The sequence below is a fragment of the Nicotiana tomentosiformis genome, chromosome 4 (genome assembly GCF_000390325.3).
Source record: "Nicotiana tomentosiformis chromosome 4, ASM39032v3, whole genome shotgun sequence".
NCBI lineage: Eukaryota > Viridiplantae > Streptophyta > Magnoliopsida > Solanales > Solanaceae > Nicotiana > Nicotiana tomentosiformis.
In genome coordinates this window covers 78,451,060-78,463,887 of record NC_090815.1, presented here as the reverse complement: position 1 = coordinate 78,463,887, position 12,828 = coordinate 78,451,060, and positions in this window count along the sequence as shown.

Sequence of the window (12,828 nt, the reverse complement as noted above, 5' to 3'; positions counted from 1 at the left end):
AGGGAATTTCTACCTCGGCGGGAATGATGGCTTCAGTACCGTAGACCAATACGTAAGGAGTTGCCCCGGTTGACGTGCAGACTGTGGTCCGGTACCCCAATAAGGCAAAGGGTAACCTCTCGTGCCATTGCTTGTGATTGTCTACCATCTTCTTCAGTATTTTCTTGATATTCTTGTTTGCGATCTCCACGACTCCATTCATTTGAGGCCTGTATGCTGTGGAATTCTTGTGCTTGATTTTGAAGTTTTCGCACATAGCTTTCATTAGGTGATGATGGACTCTGGAACCCCGAATCGGCAAACAATACGATCTCTGACAAAATCTGCGACGACTTTCTTGGTTACAGCTTTGTATGATGCAACTTCGACCCATTTAGTGAAGTAGTCTATGGCCACTAAAATGAACCTGTGCCCGTTTGAAGCGGAAGGCTCGATTGGTCCAATTATGTCCATTCCCCAAGAGGCAAACGACCAAGGTGCACTCGTTGCATTGAGTTCATTTGGCAGAACCCGAATCATATCTACATGTATTTGGCACTGATGTCATTTCTGGACATACCTGATGTAGTCTGTTTCCATAGTCGTCCAAAAATAACATGTCCTCAGTATTTTCTTGGCTAAAATGAAACCATTCATGTATGGTCCGCAAGTTCTAGAATGTATCTTTTTGAGCAGTTTGGAAGCTTCCTTGGCGTCAACATACCGTAACAATCCTAAGTCTAGAGTCCTTCTGTACATAATTCCTCCACTTTGGAATAAATGATTGGACAATCATCGGAGCGTGCATTTTTGAGTATGATTTGCATGCTCCAGGTACTCTCCTTTTGACAAGTACTGCTTGATATCATGGAACCATGGATTTCCATCTATTTCTCCTTCAACATGAGCACAGTAAGCCGGTTGATTATGGATTTTACCGGAATGGGATCGATGAAATTATTGTTCGGATGTTGTATCATGGAGGACAAAGTGGCTAATGCATCTGCGAACTCATTCTGGATTCTTGGGACATGTCTGAACTCTATCTTCGTGAATCACTTCATTATCTCTTGTACGTGATGCAAATATGGTAGTATCTTGGTATTCTTTGTAGCCCATTCTCCCCGTACCTGATGTACCAGAAGATCTAAATCACCAATTACTAGTAATTCCTAGATATTCATGTCAATGCCCAAATTGAGCCCCAATATGGAAGCCTCATATTCTGCCATATTATTGGTGCACGAAAATTTGAGTTTCGCGGATACGGCTCCAATACCCACTCCTTTGAAGTTTGCGGCTCCATCGAAAAACATTCTCCACCCGTTGTAGGCTTCGGCGATATATTTTCCTACGAATGATACTTCTGTATCAAGAAAATACGTTTTTAGTGGTTCGTATTCTCCTCCTACAGGATTTTCCGCAAGATGATCCGCTAATGCTTGTCCCTTAACCGCCTTTTGAGTCACATAGACGATGGCGAATTCACTCAACAATATCTTCCATTTTGCCAGCTTTCCTGTAGGCATGGGTTTCTGGAAGATGTACTTCTGAGGATCCATCCTTGATATGAGATATGTGGTATAGGCATAGAATTAGTGCCTCAGTTTCTGGGCTATCCAAGTGAAAGCACAACAGGTGCGTTCCAGCAAAGAATACCGTACTTTGTAGGGTGTGAACTTCTTACTCATATAGTATATGGCCCGTTCCTTCCTTCCCGTCTCGTCATGTTGTCCCAAGACACAACCGAAAGCCCCATCTAATACGGAGAGATAGAGTAGCAGTGGTCTACCAAGTTCTGGTGGGACCAGAACTGGTGGTGTGGACAAATATTCTTTGATTCTGTCAAATGCATTCTAGTAGTCTTTAGTCCAATTGGTTGCGGCATCCTTCTTTAACATTTTGAAAATCGGCTCACATATCACAGTTGATTGTGCTATGAATCAGCTGATGTAATTAAGACGTCCCAAGAAGCTCATCACGTCTTTCTTGTTCTTTGTAGGTGGCAAATCCTGAATAGCCTTGACCTTTGATGGGTCTAGCTTAATTCCTCGACGGCTGACGATGAATCCTAATAATTTTCCTGTGGGGACCCCGAAGGCACATTTTGCGGGATTCAATTTCAAATTGTACCTCCGAAGCCGATCAAAGAATTTTCTCAAGTCTACTATGTGATATGTACTTTACTTGGATTTGATGATGATGTCATCCACATATACCTCTATCTCCTTGTGTATCATGTTATGGAAAATAGTTGTGATGGCACTCATATAAGTGGCCCCAGCATTCTTTAGACCAAACGACATCATTTTATAGCAGTACACCCCCCATGGTGTGATAAAAGCTGTCTTTTCGGCATCTTTTTCATCCATCCAGATCTGATGATATCCCGCAAAGCAATCCACAAAGGATTGGAGTTCATGCTTGGCATAGTTGTCGATCAACATGTGTATATTGGGCAACGGGAAATCATCTTTGGGACTTGCTCTGTTTAAGTCCCGATAATCGACACATACTCTGACTTTCCCGTCCTTCTTTGGAACTGGCACGATGTTAGCCAACCAAGTTGGATATTCAACCACTCTGAGAACCTTAGCTTTAATCTGCTTGGTGACTTCTTCTTTGGTTTTCAAACTCATGTCTGGCTTGAACTTTCTGAGCTTCTGCTTTATCGGCGGACATATTAGGTTGGTGGGTAGTTTATGAGCCACTATGGATGTGCTCAACCCGGTCATATTATCATAGGACCATGCAAAGATATCCCCATATTCCTTCAAGAAACGAGTGTATTCTTCTTTCTCTGATGGTGACAGGTGAATGCTTACACGTGTTTCCTTGATTGTTTTGGAGTCTCCTAGATTAACTGTTTCAGTCTCGTCTAAATTGGACTCATGCTTATTTTCAAAGTTTTCCACTTCTCTGACGATTTCCTCGGGCATTATATCCTCTTCTAGATCCTCTGAATCATTATCCTTATGTTGCATTGTCTCATTACATGTCACAATCGTAAGTTCGCCGGGATAGGTAATAATAATGCTGTAAGAAAAAACAACGTAAAGAATAATACTAAAAATAACAATGCATTTAGATAAATCTTGAAAACGTCAAACAAGTACGGCTCGATGACCCGAGTAATTATTTCAAAACAAAACATGCTTAAAACGAAATGTCTTAAATGCTCAAAAAAATTTCTTTTAAAATAAATGATACTAGTTGCCAGGCTACCTAGGAACTCGATGGGCCCTTGGTGGTGCAACAGTCCAGTTCTTGAGAACAGCTCCCTTCTCCACGGTCTGAATAATGAGGCCTTCCTCCTCCTCCTCCTCAACTATCGCACTTAATCCATGTCTTCATCATCCAGAAATAAATTCCTTATACTAACTAGAACTTCATCTTCTTCGGACTCCCATATCATGTCAGCTTGATGAAATGACTGGCTCAATTGTGGTACTGGTTGATCTAGAGTGAATAAGGGCCACGCCATGATGGCAACCAATTCTGTTACTTGTGCCAGGTATATTCATACCCAAGCCCAAAAGTTGTGCCTTGACGCTTTAGCTATATTGGTTTGGTGATCCCCTGGAGATTCTTACCGATACCTTTGCCAGGCTCATACCCATTCCAATATGCCCTCTATCTTACTGCTCCACCATTTGTCCTTTTTAACTACGTTGACGCGCTCGATGCGATGGTAGGTTTCTCCACCCAACTTCCTTTTATTCTCAATGATCGGAACAATTTGACTGGTGTAAATGGGATTACTTCTGTCCCCATGGATAATCACTTCCTGATGGTTCCACTCAAACTTCACGACCTGATGTAGAGTAGAAGCTACAGCCCCAACAACATGTATCCAAGGTCATCCTAACAATAGGTTGTAGGTAGCAGATATGTCCAATACTTGAAACTCAACATCAAACTAGGTTGGGCCCATCTATAGGCTGAGGTTGGTTTCCCCAATTGTGGCTCTTTGAGACCTGTAAAATGCTTTCACATTCATACTTCCTGCTCGTATCTCGTGCAGGACTTTACCCAATCTTTTCAGAGTAGTAAGTGGACATATGTTAAGACTCGAATCCCCATCTATCAAGACTCTGGCAATGAACTTATCCTTAAACTGCACTGTGATATGCAGTGCCCTGTTGTGACTTAGTCCTTCTGGTAGTAGCTCGTCTTCATGAAAAGTGATCTTGTGGCTTTCCAACACTTGTCCTACCATATTGTCCATCTCTCCACTGGTAATGTTGTTGGGTACATAAGCCTCGTGCAATATTTTCATCAACACATTCCTGTGTGCCTCAGAATTCTGCAGTAGTGATAGAATGGATATCTAAGCAGAGGTTTTATTCAAATGATCAACCACAGAATACTCCCTTGCTTGCACCTTTCTCCAAAGATTATCCGGGCCAGTTTCAATGTTGGGCTGCCTGGAAACGGCTTCTTTACTTGTTCCCCCCAAATGCTCGGGCGTGTAAACCCTACCAGTTCTGGTCATACCTTGTACTACACCAGTTTCTTCCATTTTCCCCTTTCCTTTTCTTTTTGTTTCCGGAACATAATCCCATGGTATAACATTAGACTTATAAGACGATGTAGGTGCTACCATCACGGTGAAGGGTGTTGTTACTTCAACCTCAAATGGAGTTGGTGCAGCTACCTCAACTTTAATTGGTGCCTGAGTTTGTATCACGATATGTGTGAGAGTGGCCGGAGATATCTCAGGATTATCCCCTTCTCGAATAAGTCCAATTGACCTCTCTGAGTTCCATTCTTCATCGGTCTCTATCATGTTTACCCCTCCACCTATGTGATCCGGGAGAGGATTGTTACATACATTGGGTGCAGCCTCCTTTGCCTGTATGACTTTGGTGTCAATTAATGTCTGAATCTTATCCTTTAAAGTACGACACTCATCAATAGTATGACCTTTCATGCCTGAGTGATAGGCACATGTCTTATTTGGATTGACCCATTTAGAGGAATTTTCCATGGTGACAGCGAGAATGGGAGTGATATAACCGGCAACCTTCAGTCTCTCGTACAGTTGGTCTATAGGTTCAGCAATTGGGGTGTATTGTCTGGGTGGTCTGCGGTCAAAATTTGGTCTAGGCTTTTGGTAGTTTTGATGGGCTAGTAGTGAGTGGTAGTATGCGAGTTGGGTGTTATAGGTATGGTAAGCGGGGGCAGGTTGTTGGTATCTGAGAGGTAAAGGCTGATATGTGGGTGGAGGTGTTTGGTATGTAAGAGGAGATTTCGGACCTTGGGCTACCATCACGACCCCTACTTCCTTCTTCCTGGAGATACCTCCTGACTGCAGTATTTGTATCTTAGAGTGATTCAAAATTTTTCACCATTCCGCTTCCGATCCCTTATTCTATTCTTTCTCCCAACTTGATGATTTCGAAAAATGTATGGTTCTTAATAACCATCAATCTTTCATAGTATTGCGGATACTGAGCTCTGACGAAGAACTTATTCATCTGTTCTTCTTCCAGTGCTGGCCTTACTTTTGCAGCTTCAGACCTCCACCGAGAAGCATACTCGCGGAAAGTTTCCGTTGGCTTCTTCTTAAGATTTTGAATGTGGAAAACGTCTGGTGCGTTTTCTGTGTTAAACCTGAACCGATCCATGAAATCGGATGTCATGCTTACCCAATTAACCCATTTATTTGGGTTCTAACTGATGTACTAAGACAGGGTGTCTCCAGTGAGGCTTCTCATGAACAGCTTCATGCATATTCTTTCATCCCTGCCCACTCCTACAAGCTTGTCACAATATGTTCTCAAGTGCACCTTCGGATCACCAGTTATGTCGAACATTTTGAACTTAGGAGGTTTGTAACCCTCTGGCAGTTCTACATCTGGCTGAATACACAAATCCTCATAATTCAAACCCTCAACGCCTTTTCCCCCTTCGACATTTTGAACACTGCCGGTAAGTTTCTTGAGTTCCTCTGCCATGTTCTTGATGAGCAGGTTCTTCTTGGCGGATTCGGGTATGTATAGGGTCTGTTGTGGGGTGTGGGGTAAGGTTTCCACATATATAGGATTGCTTTGGTGGACTCCGGGAATCTGGGCATAATGGTGGTTATTAGTTGAGTTTTGTGGGTCAGGAATAGGATATGGTGCTTTCTGAGGAGTGTGGTATGTGGTAATTTGTGGGTATTGGGTCGGATGATGATGATGCTATAAAGGAGTTGGTGCTGGTGGAGGATTAGGATTTTGGGGAGGCGTAACGTATTGATGAGGTGCGGGAGGATTTTGCGGGTGCTGGTTTTGTGTGTTTTGAGGAAGTGTTGAGTTTTGGGCATTTGTTGGTTGATGTCGGGAACATTCAGGGTAAGGGAAAGGTTTTCCAAGTTACGGACCTGCTCAAGTTCCCCTTGTAGCTCCAGTATCTTTTCCTCTAATCATAAAACCAAGTCGTTCTGTGCCAGAGTACTTCGACCATTCGAAGTCTCAACATTCTCTGCATGTGTAGCGTTGTCTTTCCTAATACCGCTCAAATCATCCATCTTAAATATTCCTTTGTTCTTAGGATCACTTAGAGAAGGAGGAGGTGGAGGACCTCTAGATATGGTATATGATATGCCGATGATGCCAGTATGCACAAACCAACCTTGGGGATGGGAATAAACAAAGAAAAGAGGAAAAACAAAAGGTAAACAAGTCAGTAAAGAGTATTAAAAGGATATTTATGATATTTAAACACGTATTGCGGAATTCGCGTCCTAATTTGGGGACCTCATCGTGCCCGAGGTAGGTCTAGCGACATATAGCTTTGGAGAAAACTTAATGCCTGATAACTACATCATTTCATTAATATGATAAATAGACCGAATCTCTACCAAAACGACAATAATTATAAAGAGTCACTAGTGGCATTTGCCTTATTACAATCAAATTCTAAAATGAATGTAGAAAACATCATTCCTAATCTACTTGGTCCCAGAGGGACCTTCTCTATGCTTGGCCTTCTTAGCCCTATCAATCAGATTCCCCAGGTCACGCACGTCCAACAACAGATACGCCCTTGCTAGATGTTCTCCTTCAATGCCCTCTGCATTCTGACAATCCGAGACCCTTTTCCTCATCTTCCCCTCAAGTTCCATCAAACCCTGCTCCAAATACTCCTACCTTTCTGTTGACTTAGTAGCGATTCCCCTCCATTCATTGATTGCTTCCATGTCCACTTTATGCTATTCCAAATGCCTAGACTCAGATTCAAAGACCTTTTTGCGTAACCTCCTGTATTTAACTTGTGCTTCAGCAGCGTCGTCTACGACCCTATTTCTCAAATCAACCCCTGACTTGACCTCTCCTGCTATGTCATCGACCAACCATGATGGGTAGAAGTACACATGGCCGACATGATACCTGTCTGGCTCGATGGTATCTTTCTCCTCAATAATCTTTTGATGCCACATGTGCTGTGCCTCGAACTTGAATGGAATGGCATTCCCTTGGAAATCCGCTGTGTAATGAACCATTTTGGAAACTCGTGGTATAACCTGTTTTCTCCCAGCTTGCCTCATGACTCTAATGGGAACATAAGGATAGATACCCCTTAATCCGATTAACACTAGATGAGGAACATCTCTTGACCTGATGATGAATTCGCTAGTAGGGAACCACTTGAACATCGAATGGACCTTGTCGTCAGTCAAATTACTAAAGAAGTGTACCCAACCCACAATGTTTCCTGGTTGTGCAAGCCTATCAGGGATAAAAGTCATTCTTTTTAGATGGTGAAAAGCTATGCGGTCATTCCATGGTCGCCGCAGATATTCTTGGCGGTACTGTCCTCCCTGAAGGTGTTCCAACAACCATATTTGCAGTAACAGATTGCAACCCTCAAAATGCCTGTACCCTTTCTTGCAACGGTCCAAGGCTCGGTACATCTCTGCTACGATCATTGGGATAATGGTGTAAGTCTGTCCCTCAATTCCTTCCATTAGGGTCTTAGTAACCATAGCTAAGCGAGTGTGAATCCTTTATCCTTGTATTGGGAATACCAGCATCCCCAGAAAACAGACAATGAACACACAAACCCTGCGATGAGTCCAACCCAAAGAGGTGATAGAAAATTCATCATGATAAAGACGGTAGGACTTGTTGTGCCCATAATGCTCGTAAAGAAAGTCGAATGGTATGTAATATTTCTTCAGACAGACTAACTCATCATTTTTCCTGAAACCCATCATTTTTAGGAACCCTCGAGAAGTAAGGTTTTCCAGTACCAATAGACCAGGGCTGTCCCAGGGAAGCCCAGCAAACCCTCCTATTTCCTCTAGAAGGGGGGGGGGGTGGTCATTTCTATATCATTAAAATGGAAGACGACCCTCTTCTCATCCCAGAACATAGTAGCGGCCTCGATCAGTACATTGTTTGGCTGAATGTCCAACAAAGAAGGTAAATTTCTAAGAATTCTTCTCACATAGTTTTTGTTGCTTGGCGAGAGATTTTACCATCAATCTAGCAACAAAGGTGGGATACTCTGAACCATGCCGAACTTGGGGACTTCGTGCCTCATTTCTGCAAAATAAATAAAGTTAGCCCTTTCCCCCTCTAGATTCGACTATTTACACATTAATGATTAGCATATCAGCACGTTTTCTCCAAATAATGTACATATCATGATAGTACCCATTGGAATTTTAAGAAAATTCAGGAGGGCTTTGGACAAGGCTTGCCTTAGAGAGTTATTATGCGGACAGCGTACTAACCCATACTAGGTTTAGACATGATGCATGCATAGTTAACATCAGAGTGGGGTTTCTATGAGAGTCTAGACCGGAACCCTCAAGTGGACAACTTGAGAGGGAAAGGCACGGAACTGTCGATGGCACCGCTGATCGACTAGTTTTACCGCAAATAAGCCTTTTCAAATTAAAAAAGGGTAATATAGGAAGAGCGCAGACACTCATCAAGTGCCGCTATGATATTAATTGCGCACGGGTGGAATATGATGTAGAGCATGCTTTGTGCAAAGATAAAACAACACGTTGTCAAGTATTTTGCATGATAAAAATGATAAATGCAGTATTTAATAAATGTAAGGAGAGAAAAGAAAGAAAAACAAGGAAGAAGTTAGTTTCGTATAATATAAAAAGAATTGTAATAAAGCAATAAAGGGGTAAGGATTGGGAAAGTCATGATATAACAAAATTTAAAAGTTGGAGCCAATGGAATACATATTGTAACCAGATTAAGCGAAGAGTTGCATGTAAGTTCATATAAAAGGGGAAATAGGGAAGAGGGTGTGCATGTAGCAATAAAAGGGAGAATGGGAGCGGGATGTTCAAGTATCAGCAAAATAATAAAGGCACGCTTATCGAGAGAGACTAATTCATATAGACCAAGTTCGTAATGGTAAAAGCCTAAATATATCTCCAGTAGAGTCGCCATATTGTCGCGCCCCATTTTTTCTCGCGAAAAGTGGGCCTCGATGTCGTGACAACTCTTTTAAATAGGAGGAGTATTAAAAGAGAAGAGTCGCCACCTATATGCATGGATTCTAGGTGATGCCGAATTCAATATCGTATATGTGGTGCTGCTGTCCCAAGTTAACTGATTTGCAGATTATGGAGGTCATGAAACCTATAGACATGATTTCTAAGCGACTATACAGTTTAGGAGCATTTGGTATTACACGCTGATTATTGAGACTATAGGTTGTAGTTTATTAAACATATAGACATGATCTCTATGTGATTCACGCAGTAGGGTCAATAAAACTTATTGGAAATGCTCAAAATTACTTATGCCTCCTTATAATCACATGGATAACAACGTTTGAAGAGCGAGTGGTGATGTCCTATAGGCATGATTTCTAGAGACTAGTGATTGGAACTGATTCTCATATGTTAGCTCCTATAGGCATGCTTTCTAGATGGAAAATATGATGCAATAGCGATTTTAAGTAATTAAAATCCCATAGGCATGATATCTATTGAGCGTGGTGCAGATTGAAAGAACTGTTATTAGCATTCATTCCCTATAGGCATGATATCTAATAATCAGACAGAAATAGGCATACGAGTAGGTAAAATATTTAGTGAAACGATCATGCTTTTGAATAATGTGCAGGTATTAAGCAGGTTAAGTGAAGTGTGTGATTTCCTATAGGCATGGTTTCTAATAAGAAGAAATAGAACACAATTGAACCAAGTATTGAAACCATAGGACGGATTGCTAACATATAATGACTGAACATAATAAGATACATATAGGCATGATTTCTAACACACGATAACTAAACACACATTATTGAACCTATAGGTAGGATTCCTACCCCATTGATTGCAAATATAAGATAAAAATCCCTTTCCCAATTTCACTAATACCCCAAATGTTATTACAAGAATTATTACAAGCCCAAAATGATTAGAATGAATTACAAAGTAGAATAGCAATAGGGAGCCTACAACAGGCCCAAAGATACACCCGGCCATGCCTTCATTCTCATTGTTCATAACAGCCCAAAATTACATCCTCATGGGCATAAGGCAGCGAGGAATCAAGTGATTCACGTAGTGGGCACAGGGCAGAGTTGAGCATTAGAACCATGGCCCTAGTGTGTCATAGTTCCCAAGGGTTTCAAGAACCCATGGCAGTGCTCACACTAGGGAGGTTGATAGGGGAAATTCAGAGAAAGCCTAAGGACCAAATCCTAGTGTGTCAGAGTTCACAAGGGTCTCAATTGGACCCCGAGCAGTGCTCACACTAGAGAGGTCAAATGATAGAACCTAATTAGCCTTGGCTTTCAGCTGACTATGAATAAGAACTCAAAAAAGACCAGGCAATAAGGGAATAAACTAAGGTTAAGGGACAACACTGAGGGATACAAGCAGATTCAAATTGAGCACATGAACAGGTAGTAGAACATGCTTAGGTTTTGAGAACAGACTTAACAAAGTTTCTGAAAAACAAGTTCAACATATAATGCATATACTAACAAGACAGGTTTGCAAGATTGATGTACACAGACTCATATTTAGAAAAAAAGGGGTTCAGATTATGCTAAGTGTAGATGCTAGTGTCCCAAGAAGGGATCATATCAATTGGAAACAGAACTTAAAAGAATGAGAACAAATTAAGTCCACTATTGGGAAGTGAAGTCATGGTAGAAGCATACAGGATCAAACATGCTACATGTCATCACAGCAAGTTCAGAAACAGACTTATGCTAAACACTTAGTGAATAACTTCATGCTTAGTCATCTAATCCATAAAAGGGGATATGAAAGCATGTTCAAGTAACAGGGTTAATAGCAAATTTAAACACGAGATGGCTAAAGTGCAAAGGTTCTAAACATCAGTAACACATAGGCTAGGCAGACTTAAAAAGAAATTAATCAACTTAAAGCAGGTCTAAACATGTCTCAAACTACAAGCGTTATGTCATTTTAGATTAGAAAGGCCTAGAATTGAAGTAAGACAGTCAGGATTGCATAAGAGAACAACCCAGAAACATATTGAAAAACAACCTTTAGAAGTGAAAACACATGCTAATGATAGGTAAATAGGAATGAAGTGACGTAAGTTCAGCAACTCACCAGTTAAACGAAAAACAAGAAAGAACAAAGTCCACAGTATCAAGAACCCGGAATTTCTGGCCTTGGCTTTCAGCCGGCCAGGAACCAGAATATAGAACAAGAGTATTTAGAGAACAAAGTGCGATAAATTCAGTTTTTAGTAAATATTCACGATTCAAGTATGTCCCAAAAAGGGGAATGGGGAGGGGTTTATATAGTAGTAGAAATTAATATCCAAATAAGGAAAATCATCAATCAAACATGAGAAAGGAAAGAATCATCGCATGCAATCAAATCAATAAGGAAAAGAGAAAAATCTCAAACCCTAATTTTAGGGAAAATGTAAAATCGGCAAAAACCAAAAAATAAATAAAAGGTGAAAATCACATGCTGCATAGAATAAGATAAACATAGACATAAATACCTTTTAAAATCAAAGAATCGAACTAGATTTGGTTCGATTTAAAAGAATCTGAAACCCTAATTTTAGGGTGAGTAGGAATCACAGAAATGCACAGAGATTTATACCACAAACGAACAAGAATGAATATAGACGGAAAAAGACAAGGAAATGAATCAGCTTTTGTTCGAAATCGATGAAATCCGCTTGCCATGTTTAGGCAAGCGGTAAATAGAAGGTTCCAGTACCAAGGGGGAGTCGAATATGGCAAGAAGCGGCCATGGAATCCCATGATCGGTGGGATTAGGAGAGAAAACTGGGGGGGGAGATGGCTAGGGTTTGGCAGAGAGAGAAGGGGAGTTTGAGAGAGTTTGAGGGCGGAGGATGATGCAGCGAATGGTTTAGGGTTTAGGGGGGTTCGGGTATAATTTAAAAGGCGGGTGTAATATGGGCCGTTGATCTCAGAGATCAACGACCACGATTAGGCAGGGGTTCTGGGTCGGGTTAGTGAAATGGGTCGCGACCGGGTATGGTATTGGGTTAATTGGTTTGGGCTCAAGGGTTATTGGGATGGGATTAGGTAGTTAGGTCCGATATTAAAAGGAATTTAGGGTTAGATTTTAAATACCCAATGTTTAATAAATAAATAATTTATAAAAGTAATTAATAAATATCAAAATTATCATTTGTGCATGAAAATGATTAAAAACAATTATTTAACATTATAAAAATATAAAAAGTTATTTTCTGCATAAATAATGTAATTATACATGCATATGGGCTATTATTGCAAAATTTGCAATTTGGCCCTAGAAAAATGCAAATGTAATTATAAGAAATGTCTTGAAAATATTTAAACCTCATATTGGTGTAAATGATAAGTTAAGATAATTAAATCATCATAAAATAATTT